General features: G+C 41.9%; 1 protein-coding gene across 3 annotated transcripts in view; it reads left to right on the top strand.

Annotated features, from left to right (window-relative positions):
• Window positions 1-582: 582 nt before the first annotated feature.
• Window positions 583-24,216, top strand: part of Rnf180 (ring finger protein 180) — a 178,483-nt gene continuing 154,849 nt past the window's right edge. The window contains exon 1 of one of the 3 annotated variants that reach the window (XM_037209448.1): window positions 583-671. The gene's annotated coding sequence lies outside the window, so the exon portion shown is untranslated. Of the gene's footprint in view, window positions 672-692; window positions 1,165-24,216 lie in introns of those variants that run through there. The other 2 variants (XM_028884090.2, XM_037209447.1) reach the window with 2 other exon arrangements.

Consider the following 24,216-nt stretch of genomic DNA (forward strand, 5'->3'; position numbering starts at 1 on the left):
ATTTTTGTCTAACATCCACAGAAACATAGGTATGTTGATCTGTAGTGTATGTGTGTGTGTGTGTGTGTGTGTGTGTGTGTGTGTGTGTGAGATGACATTGACTTTGAAGTTTGTTGTTGTTGTTGTTTGGCACTGGAGCCAGGGTCTGTCTCATGCCGAAGCCCAGGCTGCCCTTCAACTGTGTTGTTGCATTTGTGGGTCTTTAACTCCCACAATCCTCTTCTCTTGTCCTCCCTAATCAGTACCAGGTTCACAAGTGTGAGCACCGTGCCCAGCACTGTTTTGGTTGTTATTTCACTTCCCGAAGGAGAAATCATTGGAAAGCTCAAATAAGACACTCCAGGCAAGTGTAAACTTTTGTATTTATCAGTGAAAGCAATATATATTGGGGGATTTCCTTCTACTTTCGATCCCTATTCCCGAAACCAACTTATCACACATGCTTTGAAGATTCGGAATCTTAGTCTTTTGATCAGCTATTTTAATTGCTCCGAATCTAAAGTTTATAGACTGACTAGTAAACATTTACTCCACAGGGCCCCTTCACTTCCTGAATAGCACTCCTGATTTACCTCGTCACCGACTCACCTCTCCACTGTAATTTGCCAAGAGTCAGATCTCTTTAGCGGTTAATCTCGGTTGCGCAAGGGTGGAACCCCAGTCACCAGAAGGTAAGCGACAGAGACACATCAGGAGGGAAAACTAAACCCAGGTAGCGGTGCCACCTTTAGAGTCAGGGATGAGGAGGGGTGGCCCTCAGGACGTCTGCCGATTTTAAGCTGGGAACAGATGCAGCACAAGGCTTAGAGTCTTGCACTCCAGAGGCGCTAGGTGAAGGCTGGGGAGAAAGCACAGACTTTGGTTGCTCCGGTAAGGGGCAGAGCACAGGCGGGGGGAAACTTTCCCACGGCCCCCCTGGGCCGTGCGAGCGGGGCCTGCGCGGCCGGCGGGTCTACGCGGGGTCAGGCTCGGCGCCGCCCACGCGCGGCTCGTGGGAGAAGCGGAGCGGGCGCGCAGGCGGATGCTGGGCGCCGAATCCCAGGCCACGGGGTCGGGCTGCGGGAGCCGCTCCAGCGCTTTCCGCGGGGTTTGTCTCCTGTCGCTTCCCGTCTCCGGAGCCGGCCTCGCCGTGGGTGCTGGGAGCCGGGCGGGGCGCGGACGCAGGTAAGAGCCGGTCTGGGCCTGGCGTGGGCCCGGGGACCCCGGGCTGGACGCACCGCCGCCTCCCGCCGGCCTCAGGTGACAAGCAGAGGCTCAACTTTCGCACCTGATGGCGGGGCCTGGGCAGCCCGCGCGGCCGGGGTGGCCCGGGTCTGGAGCCGGGTGGGGCGGCGGCGCCGGGGGCGTGGCGAGGAGCCCGCGGGGTGGGAGCGGGGGCTGCGCGCCGCGGGTCCCCGGCCGGTTTCCAAGCGCCAGGGCGAGGGCGCACACCCCCTTCGGCGCCCCGCTCCTCACCGACCCACTTTCTTTTGTCTGGTGCATTTCAGTCCTGGCGTGCCAGCTGCTTTTGTTGCAGCCCTGAGTCGGGACCGTGCAGACTTTCTGCCAGGCTGATGGTGATGAGCGAGCTCTGAAGTGCATCTGGACCCTGGGGAGCCCACGGTCCCCAGGGGGGGAAGTTATTATGAGCTTGATAATTAGCGGTAACATGTGGCTATTACCCTGTGCTTTTCCACATAACCCTCAATATTTTTGTTGCAGCTAATAGTTTTAAGTGCACCTATAATAGCATTTATTAGGTAACTTCAAAGGAGCATAGTGTGGGCAGGTTACTTATTATCCCATTTTACAGACCAGACAGCTGGGGCACCCAAGAAGAAAAGTGATCCTATCAAAACGAAGCAGGCTTTGTGGAAGCTGGTATTAGAACTTGCCTGACAGAGCTTTGCTTTGAGTGATCCAGATGCTCTCCCAGCTCCAAGCAAAATTTTGTGCTGATAGAGTGCCGGTGAGGTTTTGTGCTGGCTCCTCTTATGTCAACTTGACACAAGCTAGAGTCCTTTTGAAAGAGGAACCCCCAGTTGAGAAAATACCACACCACCGGATTGGCCTGTGGGCAGTGCTGTGGTGCATTTTCCCCATTGAGGACTGAAGTAAAAGGTCCCAGCCCACTGTGGATGGTGCCACCCCTGGGCTGGTGGTCCTGGTACTATAAGAAAACAAACTGAGCAAGCCAGGAGGAGAAAAACCAGGCAGCAGCACTCCTCCATGGCATCTCTGCTTCAGTTCCTGCCTCCAGGTTCCAGCCTTGAGTTCCTGCCCTGACTTCCCTGGATGATGTACTGCAAGCTGTAAGATGAAATAAACCGTTTTCTCCTCGAGTTACTTTTGGTCAGTCTGTTTCATCACAGCCATAGAAACCCTAACTAAGACAGGTTCTATGTTGTTGTGCTCGTTGCTGAAGATGTTTCTTTAAAAACAGAGTAGGATCCGTTGAGACTCCTGCTGTAGTCTCCCTGCGGTTTCTGAAAGTAGGTCCTTGAAAGTCTGAGTAGTTTCCATGGTTGAAAAGCACTGTGAGAGTCCTGGTATAGAGCAGAAAGCCTCCATTGTGCCTATGTTCAATCTTGGCTCTCTTGTTTAAGCATAGTACCCCTGGCAGCCCAGAGACACTTGGTGATGATCACGGCAGGGATCCTCAACATTAACAAATGAGTAGCATGGAGACAGGTTGCCAGTTTACCATACTCATGAAGGATTGAACATTTAGGAGAAACGTCATTTTCGATGAAAATTAACTGATACAGTAATTGCCTGCATATTCTATTTTTGTTTTCTTATCTCCCCACAGCTATCAACAGTTAACCAGGTTCCCTGGGGTTTGCCTTTAAATTGTTTTATAAATAGATCTTTTATTGTTCAAGTTTCCATTTGGTTTTTTAAAATGAAGTTTCTCATCTAAAAGTCAGACTTGCTTTCTATGTAGTGTTTGTTAGCTAGAACATTTATGAATGTATCTGAAGGCAGTCTTCAAACTCTTTTTAATAGGTAAGTCCCATTTAATAAGTAAGTCACATATACCACGCAGGAATTTTTCCAGGCAAGTAATGCAGAGAATTGGCAATCATTTTTAATAGGCCTCTGTGATATTTTAGGACACTCCTACATGTGTAATAATACTTTGTATTATTTATTTCATATACTGCCTTTTCAGCAAGGAACATAAAGCTAAACATTTTTACTTAAATTTCGAAACTACACCACACAAATTTTACAGGACAGTTTGCCTTGTCTTAACAGTTCTCTTTAACCACCTCCACTCAGCTGTCTGGAAAAAGAGGAATAGTTGGAGAATGAAGTCATACCTAGAAAATCATTTGAACTGGGTGCTGGTTTTCGTCTTCATAGTGTGACTGTGCAGTTAGTAAATTCTTTCCTCCCCTAAACGTCTTGTATGGTTGAAGTTTTCAAAGAGATGGTCACCTAAGGAGGCCAAGTGTTTACTGGAATAGGACCGCTACTATCCAAAATTATTTTGACCTTTTGAGTCATTTTGCAGTCAACATAAAAGTGTCATTACCTTTGTAAGCATCTGCCTTTGTGTTTTGCTAAATCAAGAAACAAACTCGGCCTGAGAACTCTTTTATTTGTTGAATTTGGAAGAATGGTTTTTGGCATGGCTGTCTCACGAAGTTCTTCCTTCAGTGTTCTACAGCTCCTGACCATGTAGGCAATTTAAAAGAACAGTTTGGAAAACAAGTTGGGCTTGGGGAAGTGGATCAGTGCATGCTATGGCATGTGTGAGCTCTCCAAGTTCAATCCCCAGAACAGCCGAAATGCAAAATTTTAAATAATGACATTATCAGAATGCAGCCTTCCTGGAAGGCTACCCTAAGAGGAGAAATGCTTACTTGTAGCTTAAATTCTATACCTGTGGGTACATTTATATGTTGTCAAGTATTTTGAGAAGAATTAATTTGCCTTGTAGTCTATTGGTGCCTCTTTCTGGCACTGACTTTGTTTTTAACATTAAAATAGAATTTGTTTACACAGATCACATATCTTACCAGAACAGTGTTAGGCTGAGAATGTATTTCATGTAGAAGAAGCTTGAAATTCCTATCAGTGAAACTATAAGTTCTTGTAATAACTTAGAGCCAGGGTTTGGTTCCATATTATATTTTCAGTCTAACACAAGAACAAAATGCTTTATTTCCTAGGGCCTAGCACAGGCACACAATCTTGACAGTGGTGTCCTTTACATTTTATTTAATACCTCTTAGCATAGATATTTGTTTTTTTTTTTTCCAATTTTCCAGGCTTGAAATAGTTATAGGTATATTATGTGTAATATATACTGTATTATGTAATATAGTATATATTATAGATATCGATAGATATAGATATGTCCATTTGTGTGGCTATAACAAAATACCTGAAACTAGGTAATTTACAAAGAGTAGGAATTCATTTCTTACACTTGTGAGTATTGGGAAGGCCAAGAGCAGGAGCTGGCAGATTTGCCATGTGATGAGAGTTCAGGTCTCTGCTTCTTCTCTTCTAAAGAAATGCTGTATTCTTGGCTGAAGTTGGAAGGATAGAAAGGGGCCTAAGCTAGTCCCTGCCAGTCTTTTTAACAAAACATAAGTTTGGAAATTAAAAATCTTCTAAGGCACAGAAGCGAGAAGGAAGCGAACATATAAAACAGATGGTTCTTAAGTTGTGAATTGGGAGGAATTTCCTTATATTAGCTCCTGCCGCACAGTAGGGAGTTGCTGATAAATAGAGGCCCAGAGGCTCCATTCTGCCCCTGCTGTGACATTCTCCTTTACACAGGACCTCTTCCTATCTGGAAACTGGACAGATAGCCCTTGGTCTCTTAGCTACTGCTCTGTACTGTGGGAACTGCTGGATTATTGTTTATCTCCTGTGCTCCCAGGAAGTTCCAGGAAGCAGCCAGGGAGCAGTGGCATTTGTGGTGGGTAGCAGGATGTTTGGGGACCAGGTACAGAAAGAGCTCTGGTGGCTGTAATTTGTGTTTTGTTGCTTGTTTTAACTTGTATCAGTTCTTCTCTGTGGAAATGGGTAGGTAACAAAAGGGTACGAGATGTCTCCTGTCGATAAAGAACAGAGAGCGGAGAGCCAGGTGAGCGGAGAAGAAGGTCTTGATGACCTGTGAGATACAGTGAGAATGGTCTGACCGCTTTGTATATTGGGCACCTTGTTGACCACAGAGCTAGGCGGGTGGGTAGAAAAGTGATTGTGATTTCTTCGAACTGATTGTGTGATACCAAGTCGGGCTGATCTCCCTCTGGCTGGACTTAAATATATATCAGAAGGCAGAGAAATTAGGCAAGAGAGAAGAGCCTCAGAAATACTGCCAGACAAAGAAAGATTATCACTGAAAGGAATTGTGATGTGGCATTAATTTTATAACTTGATTGGGAGTGGTGTGCTGCAAGTCAGTAGTGCTCAGTCTTCCCGGATTTCCATAAAAAGTAGAGCATTTAACCTCTCCATTGCTTTCTAAGGTAGACATTTGATATTGTTGTAAGAAATAAAAGCTTACTTTGAAAAAGAACTTTGTTTTGCAAACAAATCAGTCTGATTTATAAGAACACTACATGTTCTTAACCGCTGAGTCCTTGTCCCTCCCTCATAAGAACAGAAGTTTACACCATTTAATAAGTACTACACTAAAAAAAAAAAAAAAAAGCTAGTTGGTTTTTTTTTTTTTAAAGTAATACTATCCTCTTCCTGTTTTTATCTTTGAGGTTTTAGTTTAAAACATATGGAAGGCATACTACTCTCTGCCATGGCTAATTGAAGAGAGGAAAATAGTGAATTTTCTGATGGATAGTTTAATAGAATTGTAAAAAATTTTAATATATCCAGAAGCATATAGTCATCAAAGTATAGAGTGTTATGAAACCCAGACTTTGTTCTGTAATGGTGTCTCTAAGAAAGCTGCCTTCTGTAGTTCTTTATGAGGCAGATGAGACCAGCTTCTTTTGGTGATATTTGCTGACTATTCTGGTGATGCCAATAAATGGTGGTAATAAAGTACTTTGAGTGGTCCGAGGACACGATGGCTTTGTTTCTCTCCTGCATGTGCTCACTTTCTGATTCATTCATTAATTATGTTGCCCAGCACTAAACCGTCCTATAGGACAGCCAGCCCTCTGTTTCAGTGAGTTTCGTATCTTGTGATTCATCCAAAGTATTAGGGGAAAAGTGTCTGTTCTGAACTGGTCCAAACTTTTTCCTGTTGTTATTCACCAAGCTATGTAGTTTCACAACTATTCACATAACATTTGCATTGTTTCAATATTATAAGTAACCTGTAGATTATTTATCATGCACAGGAGTATGTGTGTAGATTATACACAAATGGGGTGGTGTGGTACAGAGTGAGTAGAGCCTCTTAGTGTTGGTACATGCTCAGGGCACTGGAATCAATTTTCTTAAGATACCAAAAGGTGAAAACGAACCACTGCAGGGAGTTTGCCATTCAGCAGAAAAGGCAAACAAGAAGTAGTTAGCAGTGTGATCAGTATTCAGGAAGAAAACCAGAAAAGACGTTTGTAGAAAACAAGAGAAGGTGCGACATAAGTTTGAGAAGATTCATCCCCTCACAGAAGGGGGCGTTTGAGATGAGACTGGAAGGCTATGACAGAACCCTGGACAGAGTATAAGCCTTCCAGGGACCCAGGGCTTGCAGCAGAAGGGAGCAGGCAAGGGAAGAAGTGACAGAAGGCTGAGTTGCTGGACGGCAGAGCAGGTGACTGCCAACCAGGGGCGGCTCCTACCTGGTCAGCAGAGAACTGGCAAGTGTCTAGAGGAGCAAAAGAATACGATCCATTTTTCACCTTAAAGAAGGACGCCGTGTTCAGTGTGGAGAATTAAAGTGCTTCAGGTTTCATAACGCAAAGCTTCAATGGCTGCAACCTTAACTTGTGAGCTTGTGCATCTGCTTATTTATGGCATGTATGGGCTGCAAGCTCTTTGACCTGGCGAAAGAGAGACATCTACTCCATTGTACCTTTTTGAAAGAGCTAACTTGGAAGCTCTGACCTCTGTCCACCTTGATCCCTTTCCTCCGTTCTACCCTTTCCCTTCAGGACTCTGAAAATCCTTTTACTGAAGTTTTCAGGCCAAGCCCTAGTTTGGTTGTAGTGTTGGTTGTAGCTCTGAGTGACTTTGTCTGTGATTGGAATTAATTTTTCTTGCAGAGGTTAACAGAAGTAGAAGCTTCTGGATATGATGGTATGAAAGAGTAAGCTACAAACAACTACCACCGCTCTAGATATTTGATTGAATACCATGACAATGCACTGGTTAATTTGCAATAGAGGAGGAGAGATCCCTGAGAGCTAAAAGGAACAAGGTGTAGGGGAGAGGACATACGGAACATAGATGTGTGACATAAAAAACTACCTTGATATGGGACTGAGATTGTCTAGGGACTTGCATTTTTTGTTGTTGTTTTTGTTGTTTGTTTTTTCAAGACAGGGTTTCTCTGTGTAGTTTTGGTGTCTGTTCTGGATCTTGCTCTGTAGACCAGGCTGGCCTCGAATTCACAGAGATCTACCTGACTCTGCCTCCTGAGTGCTGGGATTAAAGGCGTGTGTCACCACTGCCCAGCCAGGACTTGCATTTTAATGTCCATGTCTACAAAAGATGAAGCTGGAGGTATACATTATGCTGAGACTCCTAAATAAAACCAAGACTAGAGGGCAACATTCTCATTTGAACAGCAGATTCGGAGTGGGAAAGTAATCAACAGACCAAGAGGGATTATAAAGAAGTCTATGTTGACCTAGTTTTCAAGCAGAAGTTAAGAAAATGTTTCATCTGAATAATTTCTGCATAAAGTTTGTTTTTAAACTTCTTGTATAAAATTTAAAGTACACATTAAAAAGAGTGTTATGAGTTCTCTATCCATAAGCCATCTTTAATAGTTATAAGCCTTCTGTTTCTTTTTTCTCACTGTATATTGTTTGTTTCTACATTATTTACTTACATCTGGAAATACTTGACTATTTACCTCCAGTCTGAAGATCTTTAATGAACACCATGACAGTGTTGTATGCTATACCCAACAAGATTAACAGTTTTTATTATCATCCACTACATAGTTTATGTATTGGTATTCTCAAGTTGTATATAAATATCTATATTTAAAGTATATTTGTTTGATTAAAGATTCAAACAAATATAGACACTGAATTTGATGGTTCTCTTTATTCCCTTCTCTCGGTGTCTCTGTCTTTTTGTTGTTGTTGTTGTTTTTCGAGACAGGGTTTCTCTGCGTAGCTTTGCGCTTTCTGAGCTCACTTGTAGCAGTGCTCGAACTCACAGAGATCATCTGGCTTGCTCGATCTGGATAAAGCGTGCGCCACCGCCTGGCTGTTTGTCTCTGTCTTATATAAGCATTTTTCTGTCTCTTGATTCTGTTTTTATTTTGCGTATTATAAATTGAAATACAATTATATACTCATGGAATACAAAGTGATATGATGATAATTGTGTATATTATAGATGGTACATATGACATGTAGTATATATATAATATATATATATATATATATATATGTATGTGTACATTAACACTTTACCCTATTGTTAACTGTATTTATGGGGCTATGCAACAACTGTAAACAATATTCTTCTTGCCCATATCCCTTGACCAATAGATACCTTACATCTCAAGTTTTTCCTCCCTTTCAAACAGTCTGTTTTTGAGAAAAAAATACCATATCTTTTATCCTGTAGAATTCCCTACATTCTGGATTTGGGTTGTAGTGCCATTTAACACATTCCTCTGTTCTTCATATAGTACGAAAATTAGTTCTCACATACATGCACATGATTAAGTTGGTTTAGATTTGTTTACTCTTAATTTTTTAAGGGTTCTTCATGAATGGTGCTGAAACCTTCCTTTGCACAGCACCAGAAGGCACATGATGATTGATTTTTATGGCCAAACTATCCCTCTGTTGAAGATCCAAGTCCTGTTATCTTAGAACATGACTATTTGGATAAGTGACCTTTAGAAAGTTGATGGCATTGAGATTTGTTTTGTAGTGTGGCCCTGTTCCAGCCTAGTATCTTTATAGCAACATTTGTGTACATAAACAGATAGTATAGATACCCACTTACACAGCTAGTCCATGTGACGCCAGACAGACATCAGTTCAACTCAATCAGTACATTAAAATGGAATAATATCTGATATGTTTGCCTCCCCTTTCAGTGCCCCAAAAGAAAACAACTAACTCCAGATGTGTATCAGACAACTTGTTGTATTGCAAGGTACTAAACAAATGGGGTACTGCCGTACTCCCTTGTTGGGAGTTACAGGTAGAAGGAATAGCAGTGTGCATTAGTGCATAGCTGGTGGCTCAGTGATGTGAGCACCGAGCTCGCAGCATGCACAGATGATCTGCTCAAAGCTAAAGCTTAGTGAAAAGTAGAGTGAACAATGGTGGTGCCAGGAGCTTTGAACTTTCTCTTTTGGGAGGATGGTGGAATTAATAGATAACAAGCTCAGATTTCTTGCCTTACCAGTATGCTTATCTACCTTTTAAAAGAAGACTCTGTCTTAGTTAGGGTTTCTATTGCTGTGAAGAGACACCATGACCACGGCAACTTTTTAAAATTTTTTTATTCATTTTACATACTAATCACAGTTCCCCTTTCCTCCCCTCCTCCTGCTCCCCCTCACCTCCCTCCCACCCCACCCCTTTTCACTCTCCAGAATGGGTGGCCTCCCATCGGGAGTCAGCAAAGCCTGGCACATCAAGTTGAGGTAGGACCAAGCCCATCCCCCCTGCATCAAAGCTGAGCAAGGCATCCAACCATAGGAATGGACTCCAAAAAGCCAACTCTTGCACCGAGGACAGATTCTGGTCCCACTGCTAGGAGCCCCACAAACAGACCAAGCCACATAATTGTCACCCACATGGTCAGTCCCATGCAGGCTCCCTAGCTGTCGGTCCAGAGTCCCTGAGGTCCCAGGAGCTCTGGTCAGCTGTCTCTGTGGGTTTCCACATTATGATCTTGACCCCCATTGCTCCTTTAATCTCTCCTCCCTGTCTTTGACTGGATTTCCGGAGCTCAGCCCAGTGCTTGGCTGTGGATCTCTGCATCTGCTTCCATCAGTTACTGGATCGAGATTCTATGATGACAATTAGGGTAGTCACTAGTCTGATTACAGAAGAAGGCTAGTTCAGACACGCTTTCCACTATTGCTAAGAGTCTTATCTAGGGTCCTACTTGTGGATTCCTGTTGAATTTCCCTAGCACCAGTTTCTCCCTAACCCCATAATGACTCCCTCTATCAAGATATCTCTTTCATTGCTCTCCCTCCCTCCCCCAACTTACCCATCCAGTTCCCTTATGTTCTCATCCCCCATCCCCTCCCCTCTACCCCCCAGCCCGCCCAGTTTACCCAGGAGATCTCACCTATTTCCCCTTCCTAGGGTAATCCTTACATCTCTCTTAGGGTCCTCCTTGTGAGCTAGCTTCTTTGGGGCTGTGGATTGTAGCCTGGTTATTCTTTGCTTTTCATCTAATATCCACTTATGAGTGAGTATATACCATGTTTGTCTTTCTGAGTCTGGGTTACCTCACTCAGGATGATTTTTTTCTAGTTCCATCCATTTGTCTGCAAATTTCATGATGTCATTGTTTTTCTCTGCTGAGTAGTACTCCACTGTGTAAATGTACTACATTTTCTTTATCCATTCTTCAGTTGAAGGGCATCTAGGTTGTTTCCAGGTTCTGGCTATTACAAATAATGCTGCTCTGAACATAGTTGAACATGTGTCCTTGTGGTATGATTGAGAATCCTTTGAGTATATTCCCAAGAGCCATATCTTTGGGTCTTGAGGTACATTGCCAATTTTCTGAGAAATTACCATACTGATTTCCAGAGTGGCTGTACAAGTTTACACTCCCACCAACAGTGGAGGAGTGTTCCCCTTATTCCATATCTTCTCCAACATAAGCTATCATCAGTGTTTTTGTTCTTAGCCATTCTGACAGATGTAAGATGCTATCTCAGAGTTATTTTGATTTGCATTTCCCTGATGACTAAGGATGTTGAGCAATCCCTTTAATGTCTTTCAGACATTTGAGATTCTTCTGTTGTGAATTATCTGTTTAGATGTGTACCCCATTTTTAATTGGATTATTTGGTATTTTGATGTCTAGTTTCTTGAGTTCTTTATATATTTTGGAGATCAGCCCTCTGTCAGATGTGGAGTTGATGAAGATCTTTTCCCATTCTTTAGGCTGTCATTCTGTCTAATTCACTATGTTCTTTGCCTTAACAGAAGCTTTTCAGTTTCAGGAGGTCCCATTTATTAATTGTCAATCTCAGTGTCTATGCTATTGGTGTTATATTTAGGAAGTGGTCTCCTATGCCAGTGAGTTCAAGGCTACTTCCTACTTTCTCTTCTGTTGATTCACTGTAACTGGATTTATGTTGAGGTCTTTGATCCACTTGGATCCAGTGGGTGGCAGGGTTAGTGGAACAGCCTGCCCTCAGGACTCTTACCTGCTGACCAGCTGCCGGGGCTGCATTGGGAGGGAGATGGGCATAGGGTCTAGAGAGCAAGGGCTATCCAGGCCAGAGAACAGTTACTTACTTCTTCCTCCAGTTGGTGCAGGTGGTACTTGTGTCTCTGGAGGGTCCACTGATGCCATGGGGGATGGTTGGGCAGGGCAGCAATTCTTATAAAGGAAAACATTTAATTGTGATGGCTCACTTACATTTCAGAGATTTAGTCCATTATCATCATGGCAAGAAGCAAGGCAGCATGCAGGCAGACATGTTGCCAGAGAAGGAGCTGAGTGTTCTTACATCTTGACTCACAGGCAACACGAAGTGGCCAGAGATACTGGGCCGTATCTTAAGCATAGGAGACCTCAAAGCCTGCCCCCACAGTGACACACTTCCTCCAACAAGGCCACATCTACTACATCAAGGCCACACCTCCTAATAATACCATTCCCTATGAGTTTATGGGGCCCAATTACGTTCAAACTACCAAAAAAACATCTTTTGCATTTGTTCTGTTTATCAAAAAGAAGTCTCTTTACAACTATTTTCTTTGTTCTAAGAAAAAGAATGCTAAAGTCAGATCAGTGCCTCTCTGTGCTTCTCCCTTCTCACCTGAATTTTTTTGACCCATTAAAGATAATATATTCATCAAATGTGAATGTGGCAAATTTCAAATAGCTATTAACTTTTGGCTAAAACCATGCTTCCTATCATTTCTGTATACTTAATATAGAGTAAATATGCTTAGCCCTTATCTCCCTGAGAAGTCACCTGGTGTCTGTGTGTGTGTGTGTGTGTGTGTGTGTGTGTGTGTGTGTGTGTGTGTTGGGGGAGGGGCATTTCATTTCGCTCTCAGGTCTTCAGTTGGTTGTTTTCCTGTGAGAGTCTTTAAATTGTTTGTCTACTATCTCACAGTCAACTAGCTTACAACTTGTATTATCCTTGTGTGCTGTCAGAGTTCACATCTTGAATATCCTTTGCATTCCTTGACAAGGCAATAGTTGCTGAGGACATATATATTGGATAGATAATTATTTGTAGCCTAAAAGCATAGATTATAGTTATCCATTTTCAGCTTTTTGAGGAACCCCCGTGCTGATTTCCATAGTGGCTGTACCAGTTTGCCTGCCCACCAGCAGTGAATATGTGCTCTTCTTTCTCCGAATCATTGCCTGCATGTACTGTCATTTGTTTATTGATCTCAGCCATTCTGACTTGAGTAAGAATTGCTGTACCTAGAGATCATTGTATCACTTACCCCTTCCTCAGAGAAGCTTCTTTCAGCAGATGGTAATTAACACAGAGACCCGCAACTGGACGCTGTGTGGAGAGTGAGAGACTATGGAGCACTGAGTTCTGAATGAGATGTTTTTATTAAACCCCACCCCTCAAGGCTCAATGATCTATGAGAAAGTGGAGGTAAGAAGGTTGTAAGAATCAGAGATGGTGAGTGACATCAAGGAGACATCATCTTCCAGACACAACATGATTTGTGTGGACATATGAGCTCATAGAGACTGTGACAGCACACTCAAGACCTGCACAGGTTCAAACCAGACAGATTCCCAGCACTGAGAAGGGGGAATGGAGACAAAGTCCACCCTCAACAAGAATCAATTTGCAAATGATAACCTGCTAGGAAATGGGCAGTTGGTTTTTTCAGGCTTCATGCCAATACAAAAATGGACTCCCGTGATACTTTGTGTGCTTTTTGTTTTTGTTGTTTTGTTTTATCTTATTGGTGTTTTTGTTGCTTTTTTTTTATTTTGGGGGGAGGTGTAGCTAGAGTTTTCCTGCTTTGCCCACAGTCAGGACAAATCTTTGTTACCCGCCAGTCCCACAGCTGCTCAGACCCAACCAAGTAAACACAGAGACTTATATTGCATACAAACTGTATGGCTGTGGCAGGCTTCTTGCTAACTGTTCTTATAGTTTAAATTAATCCATTTCCATAAATCTATACCCTTGCCTCATGGCTGGTGGCTTACCGGCGTCTTCACATGCTGCTGGTCATGGCGGCAGCTGGCAGTGTCTCTCCGCCTCAGCCTTCCGCTTCCCAGAATTCTCCTCTCTCCTTGTCCCACCTACTTCCTGCCTGGCCACCTACTTCCTGCCTGGCCACTGACCAATCAGTGTTTTATTTATTGACCAATCAGAACAATTTGACATACAGACCATCCCACAGCACTTCCCCTTTTCTTTTTTTAAAAAAGCAAGGTTTTAACTTTTACACATCTCCAAAGCCAGCTTGGTATATTTGGGAATTTGGGTGTAGCTTCTCTTAACTACTTCCTGCTGGAGGGGGGCGCTGTATCTTATGGGGACGCAAAGAAAATTTTAGGATCATGGAGTAGTCCGTGAGGCTGTATCGTCTGAGCCAGTTGCCTTGAAACAATTCTGGATGTTGAATCATCTGGGCCATGGTGTCATCAGAGACCTTTCAGGTGGTCTTGGCTGGTCAAACCTGATGTATCTTAATCTGGAACAAATCCATAGCCTCTGGCTTTCTGTAGAGACAAAAGCAGAGCCTCTTTTCCAAAGCAACATATCCTTACATTCAAATTTTGAAGTTAAGGTACCTTTAAAATACACATTTTGGCATAACTCAACAGCTTTTGCAATCAAATGTTTTTCTTCAGTTAGGAATATCAAAGAGAACATAATCCAGATTCTCTGTGCGGTAGCCATCTTTACGTGGCTTATGTTTTATATTACCTTGAGCCTATTGCTTTAAACTGCAACCTTTTAAGCCTGAAACAGTGCTGTGGCTGCTGGCTCCGCCCACTTCAGCTTCCCAACATGGCGGTGGTGCGTTTTCCGCCAGCTTTGGGAGCCATCAATTCTCAGAAATAGTGGGTCTATGCTTCTTATCAAAGCAGCGTGTAGCCCAGAAACCTCTTTTTGTTTTGTACAAGCAAAGGCTAAATCCACCATGCAGCTTAATGTGCCACTTGCAGAGGCCTCATTCCCGCCATACTGCAGGTCAAGCACACACGCCAGGAACCTGCCAGTAACTCAAACCGGCAGCTACTGCTCATTTGAGAGAGACAATTAGGGAGCTGTTTTTAGTTCCGTTTTAGAATCTTTTTACTCAGGTTTTAGGTGGAAACTCTTGCCCCACGTTGGGCGCCAGATGTTGATGTAACCAACAGTCTTATTAAATAAGAAACACAGAAACAATGTAAAAGAGAAAGCCAAGAGGTCAGAGCTCAGAGCTAAAATCTCACCATTCCGCCTGCGGTGTCCCAGCTTCCCTAAAGAGAGCTATATCCTGTCTGTACGTCTTTTTTATAGTATTATTGTTCTGCCTTCTCATTGGTTGTAAACCCAAACACGTGACTGCCTCGTCACTGTCTGAATGTACAGCCCCCTAGGTCTTAAAGGCATATGTCTCCAATGCTGGCTGTATCCCTGAACACACAGAGATCTATGGGATTAAAGGCGTGTGCCACCACCGCCACACTCTGTCTATGGCTCTAATAGCTCTGACCCCTGGGCAACTTTATTTATTAACATACAATCAAAATCACATTTCAGTACAATTAGAATACCACCACAGGGAGGGGAAAAACAACATGCAGTTGAGTGGGAAGGGAGGTGAGGAAGATGTGAAAGGAGTTGGGAGCAGAAAAAGCATATGGCCAAACTATATTGTATAAGGAAGTTTTAATGAAAAAATGAAGTTCATTTTGTCCAGTAAAGGAGACAGAAATGTTTTCATGCCAATAACAATATGGAATAAAGCTAGAACACTTTACTCAGGTTTTATTCACTATAAGTCCAATATCCAAGAATCAAACTCCATTCATTCTTTTCAGAAGCTTGGTGTCTTGAGCAGAAATACAAATACTCTGGTAATTATTGTTTTATTCAATGCTTTTAGAGAATGGGCTTAAAGATTCTGAGTTTACAAACTAACTTCTTCCTACAGCATTTCATTTTGTTTTGCTTTAGATTTTTTTGATTTTCATTAATTATTCCATGTTTATATTTCTTATTCATTCATCTAACAAGTATATCCTTTGTTTTACATTTCTGTGACTACCCTCTAGTCAAAGGCAGGATTTCTTAAATGAACAAATTTAAATATTGGGAACAAGAAAAAGGCCGAATTCATTAGAATTACAGCATTTCAATTAAAAAAAAAACATTTGAAACTGTATAAGAATTGTGCATAGTAGTGTTTCATTGTAGGGTCTTAGGCATGGAATATTTTCTTCCTTTACAGAAAAGACATTTAAGAATCCAAAGATACACATTTTCCCCTATGTGACATTTATTGTCTTCCTTTTGTGTGACTCTAAACTTAATAGATGGTAAGACAGATTCTCCTCAGTTTTTAAGAAGTTGTAAAAGTTAGTTAGCTATCATCAGTAAAAAGCACCAACTGCATTAGAATGTATTCCTGAAAAGGAAACTTGTGGAATTACCATATGGTAGTGTTACAGTTTGAATGGGAGACATCCCCCCTAGGCGTATGTATGAAACACTAGGTCCCTGGCTGGTGCTGCTGCTTGGAGAGATAGTGGACATTTAGAGGCATGAGGTATAGCTGGAGTGCACATAAATACAAGTATATACACACTAGTTTGAAAGACCTATTTCAGTACTTTATTAATTTTGCTTATATTTACATGCCTTACTTTCCCCATAAAATGCAGTCTATGAAGTGTGAAAATGTGGTCTATACTCAATAGTTTCACTCATCTTTGAAATCCGTTTCTTTTCCAAGGTGTAGCAGCACTTAAAATAGATAAAACTAATCAGGGTATGAAACTTGCAAAATATTTGCATTTCTTCAGTGATTTTTTTTTTTTTTTTTTTTTTTTATAATCCGTAAAGGTATCACTTGGTTTGAAAGACAGACAGCAGGGGGCTTTCAAGACTTAAGTGCCTGAGCTGCAGTGGGGGTGATTTATAAGGATTAAAGAGTGGTATTCAATTTCAGTTGAAGTATATAGTTTAGACCCTGTTGGACAGAGTAGGAAATTCATGGGAGTTACAAGTGTCAGATTCATATAATTGTTTTTCATTGTCTTAGTTTCATTTCTTGTTGCTATGACAAGCACCCTGGCAGAAGCAACTTGAAGGAGATAGGGATTATTTTGGTGTACAGTTCCAGAGAGATGCAGTCTATTGTGTCAGGGAAAACATGGCAGCAGGCAGGGAGCATATGGGAGCAGGAGCTGGCTGATCACATCACATCCACATTCAGAAAGCAAAGGGAGAAGAGGAAGTGGGTTCATGCTGGAAGGCCTTAAGGCCTGTCCCCAGCAGCCCACTTCCTACATCAAGGATCACCTTTTAAAGGTCCACAACCTTCCCAAATATCACCATTAGCTGTACTCAAGGGTTCAACACATGAGCCTATCGGGAGCATTTTATACCCAATGTGCCACATTCATTAAGGTTAGTTGTGAATTGTATAATGCCTAAGAACTGAGGAATTCAAGGGAGATAGCTGAGGACTAGGAGAAGTAGCTCTAAGGCAATATGGCAGGCTGGGTTCAGTTTGGTTTTTCCTCAACAGAAGTTGGGGTACTTTCTAAGAAAATATTTGTGGATACCAAAGGAACTGTTAAGATTGACTTCATCAGTTTCAAACCCAGAAGTGTTTAACCTCAACAATTACTGAAGAAGATTAAAGGCTCTGTAATTCAGGATTTAGACAGTTGTAGAGTTAATAAATTAGAAGCTTTAGACACTTCAGCTCCTGTGCCTAGAATTGTAAAGCTGGTGGTTTGGAGATAACCCAATTCCTTCTCCTGTTTGTGCAGATGAAGTATTTGATATCTTTGACTTAGTGGAAGCCAATGTAAAGGGAGCTTAGGTAACAAGCCAGCTCACCCTAAATAGCACACGTGCTAAACAATTTATTGAACTAAGTAGGAGCCAAAAATTCCAAAAGAAGCTAGACATAACTGAGAAGTTACCTTCAGTTCTATTTAGTAGAGAATGGTTTTTGTGGTTCAAAAACCAATTTATGATTGTAACTTTGGAAACTCATTGATGTACATCTTTGTAATATATCACAGATCAATCACCAAGTTCAGTTTTGTTAATTCATGGCCATGGGTTATTTAGGTTGGGGTGCTTTGTATTGCAGATCTTCTGTGATCAAAACAGATACCAGGGTTCAAGAGCACTGGATTGGGCTGACGTACTATTAATTTTACAAATTGACCTCATCTGTAAGCCCATTTCCAACAGAGTTATTATGTACGATACCCTGTCCAGTAAACAGCCACTGGTTCAGAGCCCATTTTGCAAAGCAGTTGTGGACTACCACTTAGGTTCGTGCATCCCATATTGTGAGATCTCACTAGCATTAAAAAATGATACTCTTCAATATCTGCTGTGGGCATATCTCTTCTCATTTCATAGAGACCTTCCAGTAATATAACCTTTAGGTGATTGACTAGCCTACAGAATAATGCCTACAAATATATCATAGTGTTTATAAGAAAAAATAAATACATTGAGCTGCTTAAAAACAAAAATTGATCAGCCATGGTTTTGTACATTTAGAGCCATGTCTACAATGGCGACTAAGGCTAGAGGCTTGTTTGAGTCCAGAAGTTCAAGACCAGCATGGGCATCACAGCAAAACAAACAGACTTCAAACCCAACAACAACAATAAAAATAGAAAATGGTGTTGCTCTGCAGAATTCTGAACTGAACAGATCACTTACCCATTTTGTTTATAAATTTATGTGCATTACTCTTTTCACATACATGCCAATCTTACCTCACTTGACTTTAATCTTATTTTTAAAGAACTATATTGATAATAAGGAAGTTCCAAATTCCTTCATATGGAATTATACCTGTGCCAATGGTGGTATTTTACCATATAGAGTAATAGTAGTCAAAGGTAGACTAAGGATGCAACGTCTTTATGGGGGTTGTAATTGCAGAGCACACTGTTACAGAGAAATACGGCCTAAGCTGTTAACTAACGTGTTTTTCACAGGGGCTGATTTGTCCTCCTTAAACATTTTACAGGATTTAATCGGGCAGTGAAGTGTGCCTAGGGAAGCTTTTGGGGATCTCTGCTTTGTGTTAAGTATAGTTCTCCAAACACGTTGCTAAGACCCAGTTAAGAAAGCAGATAATGGTAAGGTGTGGTTTGTCCTTTCCACGGTTGCCTTTATCACTGGAGACGAAGGCAATGGTGGGTAAGTAGAGCCCTGGGCTGTGGACCTTTCGATCTTCACTGCCACAGGCATGCACTTAGAAATAGTTTACTGAGACCATCAATGTTGCCGATTTTATTTCATCTTTATTCCTAAATAGTTTTGTGAACTAAAGAAGGAAGAACTTGCAAAGACTCCCTGCAGTCTGTGGAAAGCTGATCAGACCCTTGACGGAAAGCCTTGTGTTTCAGTGGAGAGCTGCTGTGCAGCCTTCCCGCTCTGGAACATGTTTACTGAAGGGACTGGCAGGCGGCATGTGTTCAGAGATGAACATTTTCATACTTGTTACATGTGACAAAGTTTGATCTTCAAGTTAAAACAAGAATTCCTCACCTTATGGCCTTTACTGTTGTCCTGTAATGAAGGGTATTTTTACTGAGGTTGATGGTAATTTTCGTAAATGATTTTTCAGTATTATACAACTGACATGTTCAGTATTTGAGAGACGTAACTCAGTGAAGTAATGTTTCCCAAATGCGCAGTGCATTCAAGAAGTATCAAACATTCTAGTATCAGGCCAGGTAGTGAAGTAAACAAGTACCAATATATGTATGAGTATGGCTACTCTGTATTAAGAAAACCATAAAGCCATGTGACTGCTACCAAAATGTTTAGACAAGTTCTTTACCTAGTTCTCTGCCTCACTTAAGCCAATACTAGCATCTCAGGTGCTGAGTTGGAGATGGATTTGAGTTTGTGTCCAACACATAACTTGTTCAAATCTGTTCAAAGGCTACCTACTTTGTTAATAGGTTGGGTTTCAATGTTTCAGCCTTCCTTTTAATGTAAGGTACTGGCCAGAAGCCATCTCACTTTTATAAATAGATTGCTAGTAGATAACCATCTGTTGCTTCCCCTTTCAAGTTCAAATTAGTATAAACACAGCTGTACATCTTTCTACTGTGCTTCCTTGTCCATAGTTTCAGAAATTAAGTTTAGTTCTTCCCACTGATCGGTGAAACATAATTAATAATTAACATCGGGGGGAAAAAATGTAAGGAGCCATGTGGGATGGCAACCCAGAGTAGTGAATCTCTCTCAGCCCTCGTCAGAGAAGCTTGCTTTCTTCAGGAGAAGGAGGTAATAATGAAGACCAGGAAATCATCAAATTGAGGAGAATTAGAGACCATGGAATGCTCAGTCCTAAATGGGACATTTTTATCACATCCTTCCTCCCAAGGGATCATATAGAAGAGGGGAGAGAAGGATTGGAAGAGCTGGGGCTGGGGGATGACAACAAGGAAGTTGTCAGTGGTTTCCAGACAAAGCAGGGCTCTTGCACCTAGGAATCCACAGCAGTTGTGGTAGCAGGCATGAGGCCAGTGCAAGCCCAAACCAGACAAAATTCCAGCCCGGAAAGCTGAGGCAGACATGAAGTTCTCCCCTCCCTAAAGAGCTATTGGCAACTGATAGCTGCTAGAAGAGAGAGGGTCAGTTTCCTTTAAGAGGTAGTCCCTGATAGGTCAACCAGGCTTTAGTGGAAGGCCACACCTACAAAAGTATATGGGCGGCACAAATTGGACTTGAAGGATTAAAAAAATAAAATAAAAGGCAGTAGGGAGGGGGACATAGATCTGGGAGGATTGGGGTAGGGAAGTAAGTATCAGAACATACTGTATGAGATTCTCAAAGAATTAATGAAAAGATAGCAAAACTTAATATAGGCCTCTAAAATTTTGGCACTTTCAGATCAGTGTGTTTATATAACTTATTAAACACATCATCTTGATTCTGTGAAAAGATACAGGAGTTTGAGGAGCTCTCACCTGCATATTGTTTGTCTGATTTCAATAGATTTTTGCTGTGAATTTTCAGGATCAGATATTACATTCGATTATGTGACTCTGGAATGAATATAAGTATGCTTTTTAGTAATTCAAATAGGTAAGAAAAACAGAAATGATAGCACTCGATTCTTTCTTTGGAGATGTGTACAGAAGACAGAGGAAAAGAAACTGAATGTCCTCAAAGTCTGTCCTATAATTAAAATTGACATCATCCTTAAAGGTGAGAACTGCTGGTTCACAGATGCCAGAGAGAAAGAAAATGACAGAGCAGAGATTAGAAGATAGAAAAGCATAGTCTCCAGGGAACTATGCAAATATCTGTGTACAAGAAGTGTGCAGCCAAAGTTATGAGGAGGACAGTAAGAGAGAACCGCACAAATGTGACAGGAGAGTTAATTGGTAAAAATATGGTGACTGTAATTTTGACTTTGTAGTTTTTGCAGTAATTGTTTAGATTAAAGACAATTTTAAATTGAAGCTTGAATTGCAAATTGTAGATTCAGAGAGAGGGGAGGTAGACAAGAAGTCCTACCCAAGGAACTGTTGGCAAGTGATAGCTGTCAGGAGAGTTGTGTCCCGCCTTTTAACATTGTGACATGATCATCTTCAAAGTCCAAACCCTAGAATTGTGTAATCCAGTTATATAAAAAAATTCTAAAGATAATCTCACAATGTTTAAGTTTGTGATTTTTGTGTTGGCCCTCATTCTTAGCCATATGTGGCTCCATGTGGCCCATAGGTCACAGGGTGGACACACATACACCATTTTAGGTATTAGATTTCACCAATTATGTTTAGCTCTTTGTAATCTTATCACATGTATAGATAGAAGTCATGTGACCAATCACAGTCAGATGCTAAAGAGTTCTGTTGCAAGGATTTCTTGCACTACCAAAAGAGCCTGTTATAGTTGGGTTTTGTTTGCTTTTCTTTTATTTGTTTGTTTTTACATAGTAGGGGGCCTGACTTATATTCTGAAGGGCGGTGTCGTAGATAATGTTCTATTGCTGCAAAGAGACACCATGACCAAGGCAACTTGTAAAACAAAGCATACAAATGGGGGCTTGTGTACAGTTTCAGAGGATGAGTCCTGGTCCATCATGGCAGAGAGCATGGTGGTCACAAGCATGCATGGCACTGGAGCAGTAGGTAAGAGCTTAAATGTCGCTCACAAGCAGGGAGTAGAGAAAGGGAGAAAAGAGAATGGGTCTGGTATGGGCTCTTGGCACCTCAAAGCCCAGCCCAAGTAACACACCTCCTCCAACCAGGCCACACCTCCTAGTCCTTCCTAAACAATCCACCAACTGGGAACCAAATATTCAAAACTATGGGCCTATGGGTGCCATTCTCATTCAAACCACCACTGTCAATGTCTTTACCCTGTAACAGATTACCTATTGAGTTTATTAATATGCAAGTTCCTTTTTCCTTCCTTCCTTCCTTCCTTCCTTCCTTCCTTCCTTCCTTCCTTCCTTCCTTCCTTCCTTCCTTCCTTTTTTTTTTCCAAGACAAGGTTTCTCTGTATAATAGCCCTGGCTGTCCTGGAACTCACTCTGTAGACCAGGCAAGCCTTGAACTCACAGAGATCTGCCTGCCTCTGCCTCCCAAGTGCTGGAATTAAAGGCATGCACCACCACTGCCCAATCTAATATGCAAGTTTCTATGTTTTACCTAGAACAGTAAATTAGAATCTCCTGGATTGTGACCCAGGGACATGCAGTTCAATACACTCTCCTTATATTGTATCTTTGAGGAAGTAACACTGAAATAACAAGGATGAGAAAAGAGACAACTCTTCAGAAACCTGGGGTGAGAGCTAGAGTTGTGCTGTCTGTCCAGTAGGACTGTAGCACCAGTCACATCAGTGAAGCCACATCCGCTTAGGTAAAGTGTTGGCCATGCAAAGGGCAGGGGCTTGCATTTGGATCCCATGTTAAAGGCCAGGCCTGGAAGTATGTGCTTGTAATCCCAGCCCCAGGGAGACAGACTCAAGAAGATCCTGAGGGCTCTCATCAGTAAGCTCCAAGTTCAGTGGGAGACCCTGTCTCAAAAAAATGAGGCAAGGGGCAGGTGAGATGGGTCACTAGGTAATGGGCACCTCTCTCTAAGCCTGGCAACCCGAGTTAAATTCCTTAGAGCCACATGATGGAATGAGAGAACTGATGTACAAAGTTGTCCTTTGACCCCTACATGTGCTCTGGCACATATATGCCCACACAGACATGCACATGATGAATACTGCTTACAAAATTAGTCAAAGAGCAATAGAAGAAGATACCTGATATTGACCTCTGGCCTCTACATGTTCATACACATATAAATGTATACGCATACATACACAATACTGCGCACACTACACATTCAAGCACACATACCAAATAAAATAGTGAAAAAGAAACAGGTTAAATTATCTGTATAATATACTTCACTAATAAATTTTAATTACGTAGTTAATATAAAAATTTTTTGTATATTTCTCATTCTTATTTCTACAAAGTCTTCAAAATCTATTATATATTGTTATGCAGTCTGGATTGGCTACATTCAAGTACTAAGTAACCTCAGCTGTAAAACAAATCTATATTAATTATCTATAGATTTGCACATATTTATTCTGAATGAACTGCCAGTACAAAGGCCCCAGCACAGAGTCTTAAAGAGATGTTCATTTGACATCTGGACATTGAAAACACTGGTCTAGATCTTTGGAACAAGATCAAAACTAGATCTGTAAATTTAAAAATCATTGATAGGGAAGAGTTGTCACAATATAGTCTTCAGTAGCTGTCAGCAAGGATTTACTGAAATCTTTCGTCGTATGTCACTGCACCTTAAGGGGACACGGACAAACATCTGAGAGGGACCTGAGTATCTGGGCTCTGGGGCACCCAAGCACATGTGAGTATCTTCCTAGTTGGTTTGGTGTGGGCTTCCCTGAAGGTTCGTCTCCTGGCTGAGGATCACTAGGTAAAAGGAGTTGAGGATAAAGGAAGTTAAGGGTATTGGGGGGAAAGGGAAGTGCTTGGGGGGATTAGACAAGGAAAGTGGGTACTCCAGCAATGCAGGAGGAGGAAGGGGGGGAGATTTTACAGAGCCTACTCATTGTCACTGATGTCGCATGGGCTCCAGTGGGTTCTGAGGATGAGTCAGTTCATGGAGGCAGAACTGTGGCCTAGCTGCTGGAAGATCAGAGCTGGATTGACTGGTAGAGGGACGGACGTGCTGAGCCTGCCAGCCAGGGATGGGTTTTGTTGTTTTCTCTGTCTTTGGAAGCAGGGTCTTTTTATGTTGCCCAGGATGGCTTAACACTCACTGTGTTGCTTAGACTCTCCTCAAGTGCTCCATCTTGCTAAACTCCCACCCTAAGTGGCAGATGATATGAAATTCCCATCATGCGTAACTATTATAGTTAAATCCTTTGTACTTGTATATTGCTGATCTATAGGTTCTTTCTCCTATGGCTCTCACTTATAGTTTATGAGGTTTAGCTAATTGTATATTGTATGTATACATACATAGCCATTTTTGTTTTAACCATGTTCTAGAATTAGAGGTATACCTAGTCCAGGCTCTTGGTTCCTTGTAGAATGGTAGGATTTCCATGAGTAGGGCCTACATACATCATTACTTAATGTTCCTAATGCCCTTTTGATGTGCCAAGGATGAGACCTACTGATCTGTTTATAGCACCGTGGGCACCTCTAAGGCAGAAAGTAAAACAAT

The sequence above is a fragment of the Peromyscus leucopus genome, chromosome 11 (genome assembly GCF_004664715.2).
Source record: "Peromyscus leucopus breed LL Stock chromosome 11, UCI_PerLeu_2.1, whole genome shotgun sequence".
In the NCBI taxonomy this organism is placed as follows: domain Eukaryota; kingdom Metazoa; phylum Chordata; class Mammalia; order Rodentia; family Cricetidae; genus Peromyscus; species Peromyscus leucopus.